The sequence below is a fragment of the Rattus norvegicus genome, chromosome 8 (genome assembly GCF_036323735.1).
Source record: "Rattus norvegicus strain BN/NHsdMcwi chromosome 8, GRCr8, whole genome shotgun sequence".
Taxonomy (NCBI): Eukaryota; Metazoa; Chordata; class Mammalia; order Rodentia; family Muridae; genus Rattus; species Rattus norvegicus.
Genome location: NC_086026.1, coordinates 93,108,359 through 93,127,854, shown reverse-complemented (window position 1 = coordinate 93,127,854; position 19,496 = coordinate 93,108,359). Strand labels below are relative to the sequence as shown.

At 41.3% G+C, this 19,496-nt stretch overlaps 1 long non-coding RNA gene across 1 annotated transcript in view; it reads right to left on the bottom strand.

Annotated features, from left to right (window-relative positions):
* Positions 1–2,056: 2,056 nt before the first annotated feature.
* The window catches only part of LOC134480082 (uncharacterized), a 19,312-nt gene continuing 1,872 nt past the window's right edge, over positions 2,057–19,496 (bottom strand). Inside the window, exons 1-2 of the long non-coding RNA XR_010054232.1 lie at positions 12,292–19,496; positions 2,057–4,792 (exon numbers count right to left, since the gene is read on the bottom strand). The exon at positions 12,292–19,496 is cut by the window's right edge and continues 1,872 nt beyond it. This is a non-coding gene — a long non-coding RNA (uncharacterized LOC134480082). The remainder of the gene's footprint in view (positions 4,793–12,291) is intronic.

The following is a 19,496-nucleotide window of genomic DNA, read 5'->3' as shown; positions in this document are numbered from 1 at the left end:
CTTGAAAAGACATGGCAGATGGCTTCACAGACAGACACTTAAGAATTACTACAGACGGGATGCTTAGTGATTTCATTTCATGCTTGAAAATGATTAAGTTTATAATTACACATTTGACAGTGTTAAAATATCAACATCTGAGTGGAAGAAATTAATCCTAATTAAATGAGGATGACTTCTAAATTTTAGAATATTATATCGTAGATTTCATCTTGAGTACATTTTGTTAGATACTCATAGATGAGGAGGTGTCTTTTGGAAAAGTAGTGTTTTGTTGTGCGGTAACAACAGAGAGGAGCAGACGTCAAGCCCTTAACCATTGGGGAATTAATGTGAGTCATGCTCAGGGGAGTATTATAGCACAGTGATGTGAAAAGCATGACTGAAAAGACATGCGCACTGATGAGTCACAGTAAGCAGGGGACTTGCGTGTGAGCGTACAGTGTTTGATCATACAGCAATCTCTTTGGAAAGACCTGATGCCATTGTTCTTGTACATTTCCATCTCTTTCTCTTTGAAACCATGCAACTGAAACGCAGGCCACCATGCAGGCAAAGACAAGGCAGTCATCCAGCTCATTCTCTCTACTGAGGACCACAAGCACAGAGGGACAACACGGCTAACTTAAAAGCCTGCTTTTCACAGCCGAATATTCTAATTGTGTGATGAATAACAAGCTTGTGATGAAGAGGTCATGTTTTACATTGTCACTCGATCAACAGAAAGTAGCTAAACCTTTCATAGTTCTTACTGGTCAGCTCCAATGCCAATATTGTATATGCTACTTTGTCCCTTTGGTTGGACGAGAGATTTATCTACAATTAGAAATTGTGTGAAGTTTACAATCAAAGGGTAAAGGTTTAGTTTCCTTGTGTAAAGTAGGAGACCTACCAGTGAGAGAGACATCTGTAGGCTGATTACTTACTTTCCTCATTGTTATCATAAAATGCCCAACAAATACAACTGTGTTGCATAGTTTTATGTCAACTTGATACAAGCTAAAGGAATCCGAGAGACCACCACACACTAGTAGGAAACTAATAATATTTCAGACTTTATATCAGAACTTACCTATATTACATTACAATTTCCCAGCTATAAAAGGCTACTTTGGTGACGTCTTGGGCAGGGAAATATAAGAATCTAATTCTACAAACCAAAGTAAATCTGTAGATCTTTCATGTCACAAAATGTCATGTTTCAAGAGGTGAAGACTGATACCTTTTACTTTAGCTTTCCCCACCAATATCTCTCCCTCTTTCCCTTCCTGCCTTCCTCTCTTCCTCCCTCTATCCCTGCCTTCTTCCTTCCCTTTCATCTTTCCCTCCTTCCCTCTCTCCTCCCTTCCTCTCTCTTCCTTCCTTTCTCTTTCCTCCTTTCTCTCTTTTCCTGTCTCTATTTCTCTGCCACTGTCTCTCTGTCTCTGTCTCTCTGTCTGTCTCTGTCTCTGTGTGTCTCTGTCTCTGTGTGTCTCTGTCTCTCTGTGTGTCTCTGTCTCTGTGTGTCTCTGTCTCTGTGTGTCTCTGTCTCTCTGTGTGTCTCTGTCTCTGTGTGTCTCTGTCTCTGTGTGTCTGTCTCTCTATCTCTGTCTCTCTCTGTCTCTATCTCTGTCTCTCTGTCTCTCTCTATGTCTCTATCTCTATCTCTGTCTCTGTCTCTGTCTCTCTCTTTCTCTCTCTGTGCCTCTCCTGTATGCACTCTATTCTAATTGCTTTCTGTCTGTTCATGGGGGACTGTTTTCATATCCATCACTCTATCTGTCATCCCAGGGTCTAAGAAGGAACTGATGGACAAAACTGTGACCACTTATGTAGCTTTTTAAAAGTGCTTTAGCACCATGCCTAACTTTAAGATGTGTGCATATGCATGTGTATGTCTATGTATATAAATGTGTGTGTACATGTGTCAATATAAGTGTTTTAAAAATATTTTGTTGACTACAACTACTTTTAGGAAAAACATATTCAACTCTTAAAAATTTGGAGTTAAAGAGGACAACAAATGTCCTTTTCTGTGTACTGGTTTAAAGGCGCACAAAGAGGCTGGCAAAGCATGTTTCATTAGAGTATCACTGTAATTTATCTCTTACAATGCATCTGGGGGAACAGCTCATCTCTGTGCTTTCATAGCTTTAAAGAAAGACAACATAATGTAGGCAAAGAGCTGCTAACAGCCAGCACGCTACGGCAGAGACAAGTGGGTGACTCACAAGGTTAAACAAAGTAGAAGTGCCTGGTTTTCATCCTTTGTTTGGTTGGCTTGTGAACCTAAATGAGATATTAATTAAAAATAAAACAATTCCCCATGTATATTATTAGAAGACTCTTGGGCAAACAGCTAGCACATTTGTTAAGAAAGTCAGAACCATTAACATGTTTTGCCTGTATTGATAGTTGTTTGATATTTAAGGTGCCATATACATTGTTTTCTGTGTTTCACAGGCAGTGTCTTGGGGTTCATTTAAGATATAGTTGCTTTATACAGAAAAGAGCATTTTCTGATTTTTCTAAGGAAAACTAAGACAGAAAGAACTGTTAAGATAAAGAGATATAAATACATCTGTGATGTATGTTTTAAAAAGGATTGAAGAAAAGGGTAATGCTTTTAGATGAATGTTTTTACACGAAGAGGTCACCCTTTATGCAAAGGATTGATAATACAGATAGGTGAGGGCAGAACCAGAAAGTTGAGGCATGTCTTGAAAAGATCATGAGAGTCAAAACTTAAAGAAGGATAAAATGGATGCAAATAAATTGATTGTAATTGAAGTTCATTAAGCTTTTTGAAGTTCAAAATCCAGTTCCCTGAGACCAATGACTGCCCTATTTTCTCAATAGAAAATTCCCAGATATGTTTAGGTTTGTGTGTAGTTGACAAGACTTAACCAGGGATATAGGATGGCTTAGCACCAACCAAGCAAAGACATGAGATATCAAAGAAATCAAGCACAAACTTATAATCCTATCAACAAATACCAAAAAACATGTGCTGAATTGGAGTTCCTTTCAGGATAAGAATTTCTCTACAGCTTAGGCATACAAGGAATACACCTCAAGATATGAAAGTTGTATATTTAAAACAAAAGCCACTCTCCTCCTTAATGGTATGTGATCTCAGCTTTTCCCTAAATTAGAAACAAGGTTGGGATGTCCATTTTCACTACTCCTGTTTAATAGAGAACTGGAAGTCTTAGGAGAAACAGCAGAAGAAGAGAAAAAATACAGCGATCCTAAATTGGAAAAAGAAGACATTAATTGTCTATGTTGGTAGATGAAAAATCTCTGCACTTAGAAGAATCCAAACTTTGGACAAAATACAAAGTTGACATACCAAAAAATCGGTGGCATTTCGTAGGGGGAGGAGCTGATAACTAAACTCTGGTTGCCCAATTGTTTCTTGACTATGTCAATAAAGACAGGGGAAGCCAATTTCTGGGAGGAAATATAGAGGCGGATTTTCCAGGTCCCAAGAGGAAGAGGAGGTGACAAGACAGAAAAAGGACTTTGGGGCCAGGTTGTGGAGGGAGAAGCATAGACACCATGTAGACCTGGGGTCTATTAGAATCTGGGGCAGCCTCCTCCACCGGATGAATTCTAATATAGACTAGCCAATTAGTTTAGGACAATAGGTTCCGAGCCCAGCAGTTGTGTCATCTGGCTGATTTTAAAATATTGAGACTGTCTGGTGCTTTCCATTCATGATGACTCAGGTGGGCAAGAGAGAGGGCGCAGCTGTGGGGCAGTTGTTGGTGGTTGGTGAAGCCAGTCACGGGGTGCTTGGTTGGTGTAGAGAGATCGCAGCTCCTCCAGAGTTTATGGGAAAGCTTTAGTCAGTTGGCAGGCAGAGCCTAGCTGGAGCGAGGGTGTTTTTAAAATTACCTGCAACACTAATTGTAAAAATTACTCAAAAAGAAATTAAGCAAACAGCCCCACTCTCAATAGCTATAAGATTAGCAGTAAACAAGGCAGTAAAACATGCACCGTGAAAATTGTGGAACCCAGATTAAGGAAATTATGGAGGATGTAGAAACGCAAGCATGGTAGGTGTTGGTAGATCAGAATACATGTTTTTAAGCAAGGCTGGAGAGATCGTTCAGCATTTACTGTGCATTTGCTGTTCTTGAAGAGGGCCCAGATTTGGTTCCTGGCACCAGCCTCAGACAGCTCACAACCACTGTTAACTTTAGTTTCAAACAACTTGCCACCCTTTTTCTGGTCTCCGTGGGAACCTATGTGGTATATATGCATGTACTCGGGCTCTCTCACACATATAAACTAAAAATAATACAATAAAATCTTAACTGTGTTGTTAAAATGACCATTCTACTCAAAGAGATACAGAGAATCAATACAATTTCCACCAAAAATATAATGTGCTGGGGCTGGCGTGATGGCGCTGCAGTTAAGAGCGTAGGCATCGTCACACACAGGCAGACACGTAAGTGATACTAAAATGAAGCAAACAGGTTAGTAAAAATGGCTTTCACAATAGAAAAACAATGCTGTAAGTCCTATGAAACCACAAAGGATCCAGACAGCTGACATTATACTGAGAAAAAAATAAATAAACACCAAACACGTGACCGGAATGCAAGGTGATAAGGAAGGGCATGGCACAGCGGGAGGACTTGAGCCATGAAAGGAAATAGAAAGAGGTTTTTCTATCGTCAACTCTTCTGTGGCTTATGGGAACGTGTGAGTGCAAAACAGTGTAAGCAGCAGTGGACGTGTAAAACCCCAGGAGCAGTGTCGCAGCCGCCGCAAACAGATCTTCTAACCGGGTAGAAGCTCACTGGAATAGAAAGAAAGAAATAGAAAGTTTGAGACTGGACGAATGCTTGAATGACTATGTTAATTTAGCTGTGTGATGTTTGGTTGGTGAATTTATTATACCAAAATGACTTTTGTATTACACACACACACACACACACACACACACACACACACACACACGTCGGTGCCAGGACACCTGATAAAACTGTAGTAAGCACACTGCTGGTTGTAAGTGCTACACTACCCTTTGGACCACACTGAACAGTTCTTTCTTTCTTTTTTTTTTTTTTTTTTTTTTTTTGGAGCTGGGGACCGAACCCAGGGCCTTGCGCTTCCTAGGCAAGCGCTCTACCACTGAGCTAAATCCCCAACCCTGAACAGTTCTTTCAACATCACACGCCGAACATGGACTGTGGAAATGGAAAGTCTGAAACACACCAGTGTTTTCAGTAGCCTACAGATTCGCATCACAATGAAGGTTCATCGTCAGAATTCTTTAAAGACGATTTTGAAAAATATTGTATTTTATTTTAATTTTATCGCAGAAACTTCTTGACAACCTGGTGTACAGAAAATAAAGGACCAGGACGAGAAGAATAAAGCTTGAGCATTAGTTCATGACATCACTTGGAGACATGAGGTCCCCGGTGTACTTCACCGCCATAAACAACCAGGCAGGCGGGTGGGTGGGCAGGCACACTCCGCCAGTCATTGTATCAGTGTGAGATGCGGAGAACAGATGTTGTTTTACTACTTTGTTTCCACCAGTTGTCAGACAATACTCTCTGAAACCCTTTCTCATGGCAGACAGCTTTAGTAGCCACAACAGACTTTTCAAGCTCTATAATTTTATCAATTCACTTTTTTTAGCACTCAAATTCCAGTTCTCTGTTCAAATCGTGAGTCTTGGCAAGCAAAATGATGAGAAACACATGGAGTCAGAGATTAATCGAATGAACTCAGGAGTATCAACGGCATTTGTAAAAGTGGAATTATAAAAAAGAAGTCAAAATGTCACTATTTGCAGATGATATGATAGTATACTTAAGTGACCCTCAAAATTCCACCAGAGAACTCCTACAGCTGGTAAACAACTTCATCAAAGTGGCTGGATATAGAATTAACTCGAAAAATCACTAGCCTTCCTCTACTCAAAGGATAAACAGGCTGAGAAAGAAATTAGGGAAACAACACCCTTCACAATAGTCGCAAATAACATAAAATACCTTGGTGTGACTCTAATCAAGCAAGTGAAAGATCTGTACAATAAGAACTTCAAGTCTCTGAAGAAAAAAATCAAAGATCTCAGAAGATGGAAAGATCTCCCATGCTCATGGATTGGCAGGATTAATATAGTAAAAATGGCCATCTGGCCAAAAGCAATCTACAGATTCAGTACCATCCCCATCAAAATCCCAAGTCAATTCTTCACAGAGTTAGAAAGAGCAATTTGCAAATTCATTTGGAATAACAAAAAACCCAGGATAGCAAAAACTATTCTCAACAGTAAAAGAACTTCTGGGGGAATAATCATCCTTAACGTACAGCTGTATTACAGAGCAATCCTGATAAAAACTGCGTGGTATTGGTACAGAGACAGACAGATAGACCAGTGGAATAGAGTTGAAGACACAGAAATGAACCCACACACCTATGGTCACTTGATCTTTGACAAGAGTTAAAAACCTTCCAATGGGAAAAAGACAGCATTTTCAACAAATGGAGCTGGTTCAGCTGGAGGTCAGCATGTAGAAGAATGCAGATCGATCCATTCTTATCTCCTTGTACAAAGATCAAGTCCAAGTGCATCTTGGACCTCCACATAAAACCAGATGCACTGAAACTAGTAGAAGAGAAAGTGGGGAAGAGCCTTGAACACATGGGCACAGGGGAAAAATCTCCTGAACAGAACACCAATGACTTATGCTCTAAGATCAAGAATCAACAAATGGGACCTCATAAAACTGCAATGCTTCTGTAAGGCAAAGGACACTGTCATTAGGACAAAATGGCAACCAACAGATTGGAAAAGATCTTTACCAATCCTACACCTGATAGAGGGCTAATATCCAATATATGCAAATAACTCAAGAAGTTAGACTCCAGAGAATCAAATAACTCTTTAAAAATATGTGGGGCTGGGGATTTAGCTCAGTGGTAGAGCACTTACCTAGGAAGCGCAAGGCCCTGGGTTCAGTCCCCAGCTCCGAAAAAAAGAACCAAAAAAAAAATATGCTACAGAGCTAAACAAAGAATTCTCAACTGAGGAATATCAAATGGCCAAGAAGCAACTAAAGAAATGTTCAACATCTTTAGTCATCAGGGAAATGCAAATCAAAGGAACCCTGAGATTCCACCTCATATCAGTCAGAATTGCTAAAATCAAAGTCAGGTGACAGCAGATGCTGGTGAGGATGTGGAGAAAGAGGAACACTCCTCCATTGTTGGTGGGATTGCAAGCTGGTATGACCACTCTGAAAAATCTCTGGAGGTTCCTCAGAAACATAGTTGGACATAGTACTACCTGAGGACCCAGCTATTCCACTCCTGGGCATACCCAAAAGATGCTCCAACATATAACAAGGACATGTGCTCCACTATGTTCATAGCAGCCTTATTTATAATACCAGAAGCTGGAAAGAACCTAGATGTCCCTCAACAGAGGAATGGATCTAGAAAATGTGGTACATTTATACAATGGAGTACTACTCAGCTATTAAAAACAATGACTTCATGATATTCTTAGGTAAATGGATGGAACTTGAAAATATTCTGAGTGATCTAACCCAATCACAAAAGAACACACATGGTATGCACTTACTGATAAGTGGATATTTGTCCAAAAGCTGAAATACCCAAGATACAATTCACAAATCATATGAAGCTCAAGGAGAAGGAAGACCAAAGTGTTCATGCTTCAGACCATTTTAGAAAGGGGAACATAAATACTTATAGGAGGATATACAGAAACAAAGTGTGGAGCAGAGTCTGAAAGGCCATCCAGAGACTGCCTACCTGGGGACCCATCCCATATACAGCCACCAAACTAAGAAAATATTGTGGATGCCAGGAAGTGCACGTTGACAAGAGCATGTTGATATAGCTGTCTGCTGAGAGGCTCTGCTAGAGCCCTACAAATACAGAGGCGAATGCTCGCAGCCAACCATTGAACTGAGAACAGGGTCTCCAATGGAGGAGCTAGAAAAAGGACTGAAGGAACTGAAGGAGTTTGCAACCCCATAAGAAGAACACAATATCAATCAACCAGAGCTCCCAGGGACTAAACCACCATCCCAAGAGAACACAGGGATGAACCTATGGCTCCATCTGGCTATTTTGTAGCAGAGGATGGCCTTGTCTGGCATCAATGGGAGGAGACGTCCTTGGTAGGGGAATGTCAGGGCAGGGAGGTGGGAAGGGATGGGTGGGTGAACATCCTCATAGAAGCAGAGGGGGAGGTGGGATAGTGGGTTTCTGGAGGGGAAACCCGGAAATGGGATAACATTTATAATTAATACATATATACATTTATAAAATAAAATTACATTACTACATATATTTTTATATAAAAATAAAGTCTCTCTCTCTTCTCTCTCTCTCTCTCTCTCTCTGTGTGTGTGTGTGTGTGTGTGTGTGTGTGTGTGTGTGTGTGTTTGTACACATGAAAATGTGCAAGTTTGAGGAGCCCAGTCCTCAATTCCCGAGTCTGGCTCTGGTGGAGAGCAATAGAAGCGCAGAGGTGACGGGCAGTGGAGGTAGAGAGCGTCTGTGGGCACCTCTGCTCTCAGCTTGCTCAGCCTTCCATGGCAGACCTGTTGCTTACAGCCTGTCCTAGAGTTTAGGACCTGGCCTGCCAACTAAGAAGCAAAGGAGAGGAAAACCCAGTCCCCAAACCACTTTCAGAACAGTAGATGAGCAACCAGCAGATATGGAATTTTCCGGTGGAAACTTAATTGTCAAGTTAAGAACGAGTTTTTGCGTCCTCCTATGTCAGATGTGGAAGTCAAGAAGGGAGGCTAATTAAAATTCTAATGCATGCAGAAGTTAGTGAAATAGTAAAGTAAAACCCACTGAGATTTCACAGTTCCCTAAATCTTTCCATTCTCACCTGTCTTTCTTGATGTTCAAGAGATACTGAAAAGCAGACCACAGACCCGCGGCATTAACTTTCCATCTGTGCTTCTATGTGCACCTCCTCAAAAATCAAGAAAATGTGCCTTTATAACTGCTGTGTTATAAATTTCTGAATAATAATTAATGACTTAAAGAAAATAGATGAGGCAGGAGGATCAGGAGTTCAAGGCTATCCTCAGCCACTTATAGAATTTGAGACTAGCTTGGAATACAGAAGATCCCGAGATTTTGCCTCTCCCCTGAAAGAAAATACTTCCTGCTTCTATAGTATCTATATGCATATGAAAAAATATATTAACAGATAAAAAATGACATAAAGCTAAACTTGAAGTAAAAATTAAGATGACAAATTAAGTCAGCGACAAAAGCATTAAGCACCAATATACCCTGGAGGTCTTAGTCTGACTTTCCATTCAACCAATTGCTTCACTAGAGCTAAGCAGGCAGAACACCCTGCCAGTCACAAGATTCAGTGTCTATACAGGAGAAATAACATCAATTCTCTGGAGAATATAGCTTTCTCTGTCCCTAAAGTCTGTGTGGAATTTCTCCTTGATATCTTCATGAAGAAGACAGTGTGAGATTTATTAGACAATACACTTTCAAAATCCCCACAATAAATACAAAAGCCATTTTACGCTGCTTCAGTTAACGTGCCCCAGTGGTGGGCTTCAACAGAGAGCCATGGTTCAGTTGAGTAAAAGTCCTCCAGTAAGGGCCAGAGCCTCCCCTCACATCCACCTGCCGCCACCCTCCCAAGACAGAGCATAAAGCCCATTCATTTCAGATAAGCGTTTAATCTGCCTCGCAGACTCCCAGCATCCCAATTCCCCCATTAATAACACAGACCTAATTTTAAAAACTAAAATCCAGCTGTTACTACTTTTAAGTGCTGTTATCCATCGCAACTCAGCATGACACCAAATGTGTCTTTCACATTCATTCATCATTCTTGAATTTGGCCCGGACGCTGGATTTTCTTCCCCCGTTGTTCAGGAGGGGTGCCAATGCCGAAAGCAATCAATCTATGCGGCAAATCAATGTGAACAGCCATCAGGGGGAAGGACAAACCCTGCAACAATTCTCTTTTTCTTTCCTTTTTTTTTCTTCCTTCCTTTCTTTTTTCTGTTTTAATAGCAGCCGAGTCTGTCTTTGGATCTAATGACTACAATACCCATGCACTAAAGGGGGCATCTCCCTACAATGTAAACACACACACACACACACACACACACACACACACACACACACACACACACACACTAGCTTTGCTGCGGAGTTCCCAAGATGCGGAACAGCTTGAGGCTGGGGGCGGTGTTCCTGCTCTGACATCAGTGATGCGGGCTGGGCAGCCCAGGCATCTCACTCCTCTGTGCTATGGGCATGGATCCTCCTTAAGCACTTGGCTTCCCAGCACTCTGCTACCTACTGAGGCTATCTGTGGAGGTGCAAAAATGCAATTTCTTTGTGTCCTCTGTGAGTGTGACATAGCTCATCGCGTTTTTAAAGATTTCCTCTTGGCTTCTGCTAACAGCCTTTGCTAGCTTCCTGTGGTTCTGCTTAGCACAGGCCTAAATAAACCTGTTTGATGTTGCAATCTCTCAGGAGTCCAACCAGAAAGGATCCTGAAATCATATATTTATGTGCACTGACAGCAAGGAACGATAAAAAAAATAAAAAATCTGAGTACATAAATAATTTCTTATGAAATGTAAGAAAAGGAATGAAAAGAAAACAAAAATATTTGGGGGAAAGGTGAACGCATCCACAGTGGTTAAAATATGTCCTATTCATACATTGTATGCTTTCCTAGGTAGAACATTCTCATTTTAAAACCCCAGCAACAGCTCCAAGAAACAAATGTCTTTGAAAATTCTTTTTCAAGGAAGCATCCCTGTACGCCTTTAAGATTTTTGCCTTCTGAAAATTATTGCAAACAGCATGACAAACACCAGTTCGGGAAACAGCATCAAGGTAATGGATGCCCTTTAAAAATAGGGAGATAAAAATATTCAAGAAATACTATGCTCAAGTCACTAATGTTAACATTTAGGTAAAAATTATCCCCTGTAGGCAAGAAAGTAGGCAAGATGCCTGCAGCGTAACACATGAAATAACAGTATCGGGGAAATAAACTTAGGCGAGCCTTAGCAGTTCTTGATCACTTTAGAAATCTGTTGCAGAGGGCATCCAGGGGGTAGAGGAAGGCTGTTAGTTAACACTGTACATAGGCTGCGAGTATCAGCTCACCTTTAATCTTCCAGTAGACCACAGAGAATTTTGTTTTTAGCCTATGATACCTAGATTATTCTATTTTCTGGATTATTTAGGAAAAATGTCAATTTTTGCTTTGCCACAAACTCTTCCATACATACTCAACCTTACTTTTATGTTTAGATTTGTAATTAAATACATCGTGAGTATCCCAAGTACAGTCTTTAATTTGAAGTCTTCACATTGAAATACCTAGTGTTGTCTTACTTTTCCATTTCTTTTCTTATTTATTTGCTTCCTAAAATCCAAACCACAAATTATACCTGCTTCGCAGTGACTCTGTCTTGATTGAAGACTCTGTGTTCGGTACCTGTAGATTTATAGTGCAATCAAGGAACTCTCAGTTAAAAAATTAAACTGGAGGTTAAAATTTGGATAGTTGTTTGGAAAAGTTCAAACTCCATGTTTAAGAACAGGATGGATTTGGGATTTAGAGCCCACTCTATAAAGATAACGTGTCATAAAACCCCTCAGTCAAAGTGGGAAAGCTCATGTGGAATGAACTCTGGCAGAAAGGTGTAGAAGTCATTTTTCCTTGCTTGTGATGGATTATAAAAGACATCCTTTTGGCAAACCCAGTGCAAGATCTGGAAGGTGTTGTATCTGATATGCCTTCTTCAGTGCCACGGGGGGGAAAGGAGGGGCCGTTTACTCAAAGAATCCATCAAAACCACAGCCAAAGAAACCAGCCACTGAGATCCGAGAACAAGAGGAAGGTACTCCAGGAAGACGTGGGCATGATTGAAGTTTTTGGCAGTAAGCTGTTCCAATGCTGTTTTAGAAGTTACATTGTATCAAGTACCCAACTCTTACACCGCACAGAGCACCCTTCTGGGACTCATCCACTTCTCCATCCACCATAGCTGAAAGTCTTTTCCCCTCTAATTAAGGGCTTCCCGTTCTTAATTGCCTAAATCTCCCTGGGGAAGTCTCAAGGCACAAATCACAGATTGATTTGTTTGTGGTGGGACAAAATTACTGGTTTCCCTGTAGTCTTAAATTCTTTTCTAAATACCTGTAAGAATCTATGATCAGAGTCATTCTTTATATAAAGTAGTAGTATATTACAAGCGGGAGATTCTTAATTGTTTAATCCATATTTAGACTCACCATAGGCACCAAATCCCAAGTTTTATAATCAGGCTTCAAGACTGGAATAAAAAGAGGGACGGGGATTAGAGAAAATCCTTTAATTCCCTGCATGATATTCTAATTTGAAGTAATAAATGAAAGTGAATATTCACTCTCTTTTTAAAAAATTAAACGTAATCTTTTACAGTTTTTGGAGGGTTGACATAGTGTTCTGAATATACTGGGGAAACTGGTTTTTGAATAGCATGTCCTAGGTCTTCATGGCCAACAGAATATCTTCTTTAAATCTAGAACAAAGACCCCAACTGCTTCATCAAAACCAAATTCTGGTGTTGACGTTGAGATTGCTAGATGTCTGTGGACCTGTTTATCTGACAAAGAAGTGATTGGTTTTTCTGCCACTTCTCCAGCCAAGCAATGGCAAGAACATATTTTTTATTATTATGAGCAAAAAGACATAGAATTATTATTTCAAATACTGGGCACCATGCTAAGAAAACAGGAATTGAGAATACTTTTCCCCCCTTTTTTGAGGCACGATGTCTAAGTATGGTAGTGGTTCTTTGAACATCAGCTACTCAGCCTGGCAAATGTTATTCATTGAAATAATAAGAAATTATTTATGAACTTCCAGTAGTTGATATCATTAGGGCGTCATTTTTAAGCTTTGCTATTTGGGGTCCTGTAGTTCTTAAACATAAGATGATTTGATCTATAATAGCTTAGAAATAACAACTGATGTCAATTGCTGTAATGCTAGCATTTGCAGTTTAGCACAAGTGGTGTGAGAATCATCGAAACTTCCCATGTGCTCATTCATTCATTCATTCCTTTGTTTCTTTGCATGAACAACCAATTAAAAGCCTATGACACAGATTCTCCCAGGGACGAACATCCCATTGAGAACCCAGCTCCCTGGTTTCATCTGTGGCTCTCCGTCTGAAAACATCTGTGACTCATGTCTTCTCCCCAGGGGGCAGCTCAGCTGCCCATCCCTACTACGTGACCAAGACACTGGATGTACCAGGATCCCAAGGGACTTTCTCCACTCTAGACATTCCCATCTAATCAGTATGAAAAACGTCCATCGTAGTAAATGCCACTTTAATTATAAGCTTGCTTCAACTGGATTAGATTCAAAATAAGCACGCTTAAAAGACAAAAATTAGATCGTAGAAGCAAAATCCGTAATAGAGCTGCAGGGACAAGAGTCCATTTTTATTTTACGATGAAGTGGTTTTCATTTCTAACTCTCACTTTAATATGTAGGCCATTACCCAATGCACACACTGATTCGCAAGTAATTCAGTTTCCTTTTCTGGGACTTAAGGTTTACTGTCTCTCCATTTCCAAGGCACACGAAATTTGGAGGCAAGAGAGAAAGACAGAGAATAAGAAGTATGAACAGGCGCGTTGGTCGGACTTGGTTTCAAATTCTGACTAGGACACTCTTTAGCAAAATAACCCATAGGTCATATTTATCTCTTTATGCTTTGCCTCCTCAGCCCTAGGAAAGCACATGATAACACTTACTTCAGAGGGCGATCTTAAGGCTACGTGAGCAAGTGTCCAGAAGGCCTTTGGTAGATGGACTGGTAAATATAGTCATATCGTCTAAGCTGTTTTAGTTATAGAAATAACTAAAGGAAGATGCTTGCTAGATTCATGTATAAAGCCCAAATGCAGAAGACAAGCTCCCACTTTATCCCTGGCTTTGTCAGAACTGTGGGACCTGAAAGAGACTGTCTTGCTCGTGTGCTGTCTTACACAGGAATAAAAGGACCCGCGACAGGCGTGGTCCCTAGGTGCCATGTAGACTAACTACAAGCTTCTTCTTAAAGATTACCTCATCTCAACTTACCTATGTGGAAGAAAGTAACCAGGAAATCTTTTTCTGGGATGCCCTGATAATGATTACGGGAACAACTATTACATAAAGATTCTCGGCGGCATCTGTTTTTCTGGCCCTGTGGCTGGGAAAATTTCTAATGAAAACCATTCAAGTTATAAGAAAGCAGACTTCTTACTGCTGGTGAGGGACTGTGGGACTAGAACAGGGAGAGTTATAAACACGTCTTTGTTCTGTGCATCCATTCACAGATTTAGCTATACCAAGAGGGCAGCAAGCCCTAGGCTTGCAGTAGGCTCTAAACCACAGCCGTCTTGCTGATAATGTGGGAGAACCAAGTACCTCAGATGTTCTAAAATGAGACTTCCTTTTCTAGTCAGAGATAAAAATACTATCTAGAAAGCAGCTGCATTGTAACAGGAGTCACAAAAGAGAGCACAGTGGTTAATTTTATGTCACAATGGGACAGAGTTAAAGTAAAGCTACTTTTGGGTACTCATGAGGTTGTGTCTATAAAATGCTCCCATGTGTATGTGTGTGAGATTATGCTTGTAGGGTCTGTGTGTGCTTATAAGTGCTTGTGGTCATGTGTGCTTACAAGTATGTGTGAGTGTCTCTGTGTGCTTGTGTTCTTAAGTGTGTGTGTGTGTGTGTGTGTGTGTGTGACAGACAGAGAGAGACACACACACTGAGACAGACAGACACAGAGACAAACACACACACAGAGAGAGAGAGAGAGAGAGAGTGAGAGAGAGAGTGAGAGAGAGAGAGAGAGAGAGAGGGATTATACTTGTTATACTTGTGAGGGTCTATGTGTGCTTGTAAATATGTGTGCACATGTGCTTATGAGTGTATGTGCTTGTGTATGAGAGTGTACTTGTGAGGCTGTGGGGGTAGGGAGAAAAGGAGAGAGGCAGACAGAGGGAGAGAGGGAGGGACGACGGGGAGGGAGAGAGAGAGAGAGACTGCAAAATTGCCCATGAGGCCATGTCTGTGAGTGCTTCAGGGACTTGTGTAGAAGGAACTAACACCTGAGTCAGTGAGCAGAGGACCTTTCCTACCCGGCAGCAACATTAAATCCACCAATGGCCTTAACAGGACATGAGAGTCATAAAGGATCAAACTTTTTCCTCATTTCCATCTGAAGCTTGCCTGAGAGCTCCGAGTCTCTGACCTTCAGACACCAGGGCTCACACCAGCACCTGCCATCGCATTGAAAACCCTGGCTCTCTAGCTTATAGACAGTGAATTTTGGTACCTTTCAACCTCTATCACCACACAGGCCAGTTCCCTAAACACATCTCCTTCTGTGTATTTACCTTCTCTATGCCTTCTGTCCATTTGGAGACCCCTACAGAGACAGAAACCGTTAGGCCTTTGTGACAGTTTTTATTACTCTCCTTAAGCATTTGCTGCTCTGTGGGCAGGTTTCATGTTTCCCTATTTCCTTGGTGGCAGGTTTAGTCAAGCAACGTTATTTGCCCAAGGAAACATGAGCAGTGTGCTCTGGGCAGAGGAGCAGCTTTAAAGGATGACTCAGCACCTTTAAAGGATGACTCAGCACCTTTAAAGGATGACTCTACAGCTTCCTTTGTGGAGGTCAGAAGTTTGTGATGGGCACTGGGCTTAGTTGGCCTCTTGTTGATGAGATAGTGATGCAGCTTTTCATGGTGTATTAGTTTGCAGTTCATACAAACATGCACACACACACACACACACACACACTCACACACACACACACTCATGGGCATGCTCACACACATGCACACACATATATACATTTTTCATATATATTTACTTCTCTAGACGGTTGAATAATTCCCTGTCTTTTGTTATGTTCTGTGAGATAATTCAACTTCTTAATGCAGCTGGAAAATGTTGCGCAAATGATACTGTGGTGCATGAAAGGACTCCATCAACTTCTAATTAGAAACTGAACCACTATGTGAATAGCATGATAAAATAGCCTGCTTTTAGGACTGTGCAACAGAAATTGGTTTAGGGGAAAGTTTATTGTAAAGACAAAGGAAATAAACTCTGCTAGGCAGTGGGGGCACATGCCTTTTAATCCCAGCATTTCAGCACTTGGGAGGCAGAGATAGGCGGATTTCTTTGAGTTCAAGGTCAGCCTGGTCTACCAGAGTGAGTTCTAGGACAGCCAAGGCTACCTAGAGACCCTGTCTTGGGCTCTAGGGCTGGGCATGGTGTATTCCAAGCTCAGCACTTGGAAGGCAGAAGTAGGTAGAGATCTGTGAGTTAGAGGCTAGCCTAGTCTGCATAGCGAGTTCCAGGGCAGCCAGGACTACAAAAATCTAAACTGAGAGCAATGAGATCTAATTTAATGTATGTGAAGATTTTCTTTAACCTATAAATCAATATTGTTCAATAGAATTTTCTGTAGTGATGAAAGATTTCTAAATCTATTTTATTTTTCTAATAGCCACTAGCTCTATGTGGCTGTTAGGCCTCAAAATTAGGTATTTGAAACCTAATATCCTAATAGAAACATACAGATACCACGCAGATGATCAACTTTAAGATTACTGGGGTCTTATCTGGAGCTTACGTGAGAGAGTGCTTGCTTAGTATGCATGAAGCATTGGGTCCAATCCCCCATACCATATAAATGAGTTGTGGTGGTGAACGCCCTAACCCTAGTACTAGGGAGGCGAGGAACCGATGATCAGAAGTTCAAAGTCACCTTCAGCTCCACAGTGAATTCTGGTCTAGCCTGGGATATGGGAGAACCCACATTAAAAAAAAACAAAAAGCACCCGACAGAATTATATTTACATTTAATACATGTCATAACTACTGAATTAGACAGTATACCTTAAATTCTGTCTAAGGAGAGTATCTTTTCCTAATAACTGAATTTTGGCTTATGTTATTATATAGGGAATCAATAAGCTTGGATGTGTGTATATGTATCATTATCAATCTTAATATTCATACACGAATGGGTTCATAATATTCATAAGGCATGGAGCTGCCACACCTTAGCTATTCAAGGAATCATGCTATTGTAGATCCAAGAAAGTATTGTCCGTTTCATGTCAGGCTTATAAGGGGTACTCTCAGTGGGATGTAATCTAGCTATATGGAGAACATCTCACAGGAAAGCATTTTGCTAAGATATTCCCCATGCTCGAGAGTGTAGAAACAAGAGCACACCCTCAAATTGTCAGTCAATTAGCTTGTTCAATTCTCTTGCTGTTCTAGAAAGAGCCATCCTGAAATTATCCTGACAACTTCTGATGTCATATTAGCCAGGCTTTATATTTCACTTTCCCAATTCTACATTGGAAATTAGACTCATAAATCCTCCAACCAAATTTCAGTTACCCCGGGTCATTAAATTGAAGCTGAATCTTTATTTTGATATCATTGGGTACTTCTGGCAATTATGTCCAGAGTTTTCAAAGGACTTGTCTCGCTGTGAAAATGTGTTTCTGAGAGTCCTTGCAATCGCAAGAACATGGAACCTGGAAAACAGTGCTTCCAGGTCATGAGGTTGTAATTATCTGGGGAGGCCAAAGGCTGACACACTCCGAAGACAGCCTGGGCACTTGCTCTGTGGACTCGGTCTTCCTGGTGGGTAGGTCTTTTCAAGCGGAGAGGATGAGACAGAGCCACCAACCCATGCTACACTGGGCCTGCCTGGGAGAGGCTCACTCACCCTTACTAACTAATTAAGACAGTTACTCTCCCTGAACGCTGCTGCGGTGTGTCTGTCTCCATTCCCGTGCAGGGTGCCAGAAAGAAATGGTCCTAGTGCCAGTTCGAGAATCAGTTCCCCTCTAGACCGTAATACAAAACTACCAATGGTGTGCCCTCAGTAAAAGATTATCAGTATTATATTTATTGAGTTTTAAAACAAAAAGATAGTTTTACCCAAAGAACAATAGTTTCTAACAAGCTCTTGGAATGAAGTTTGGGGCTCTTCCATAGGGATGAACAAACACATTTAACAGTTTAAGCACAAAATACCCTGCTAAGTGTAAGTACACTAAGGTTTCTATTGAGAAATACAGCACGGTGAAATAGAGAAGTTGAAGGTCCAGGTCCCTTCTTCAGATAAGGTAGAGGTGCCCCTCTCAGCCTCTGTTCAGCAGAGAGAAGGGTGTAGTGGGTGTGAGGCGGGTGGTCAGAGGCACTGAATTTCTCTCCAGCATGTTGACGCTGCTCGGGTTCTAGATGGTAGGGGCTTCTGGGATTTAATTAGGATCTGCCTTCAGCCTACCTGGGTGTCATTCACCAAAAGAATAATGTAAGAGTCATTTCCTTCATGAATTTCACAGAACACAGGACAAAACTTCTTTTTTCTTTTTATTGGATTTTTAAAATTTACGTTTCAAATGTATCCCCTTTCCCGGTTTCCTGTCCATAAACCCCCTATCTCTTCCCCCTCCCCCTGCTTCTATGAGGGTGTTCTCCTACCCATCTCCCAGTCCTGACGAGTGCCCTACACTGGGGCATCGAGTGTTTGCAGGACCAAGGGCTTCTCCTTCCATTGATGCCCATCAAGGCCACCCTCTGCTCCATACCTGGGTCTGTCCATGTGTACTCTTTGCATGGTGGCTTAGGCCCTGGGAGCTCTGGGGGGTCAGGTTGGTTGGTATTGTTGTTCTTATGGGGATTAAGTCACCTTTGCAAGAGCCATGGGTCACATAGGAAGCTCCCTCGGTAGGGTTGTGTGTCTTTCATACAGTGAGCAGCAGAGAGCACTAACCACTGTACAGAGTGATGTTTGAAGGGGTGTATAAGTAGAAAATTATGTTAGGCATGAGCCTGGATGCCTGTAAATCCCAGCACTGAAGATATGGGGAATGGGAGGGTCAGGAGTTCAAGGCAACCCTTACATAGTGAGTTCAAGGCCCACCTCGACTAGGCAGGACCTTGTCTCATAAAGAAAATTCAACTGGGCAGTTTTGAAAATACAGTAACCATTTCAAACACAGCCCCTACAGATGTGACATTTTCCACAGCTGCTAACCAGCGTGGGAGCTAGCACAGGCAATGGATTCCGAGTCTCAACAAATGAATGTCAAAACTTGGGAGCCGTTTGCCCTTTTACAACACTTAATGTTAAATGTCTGTCGATCTTCTACGGGTTGTACCCACTGTTAAAGATAACACAAGAAGACTATTTGTTTCCTAAAAGACAGAAGTCGGGAAGAAGTAGATCGAACAGAAATGCATTCTGCCTTTGTTGTGTCCTTAATTCCACGGGGAAAATGTGAAGCTAGGCAGTTACGTCATCAATTTTCATTGCCCGGTGATAGGAATTTGCTCCAGGGAAGGAAATTGGAAATCTCAACCCTTGCTGTTGATGCTGGTTTGTAACTGTTAGCTTCCAGGTGAGGAGCCAGCC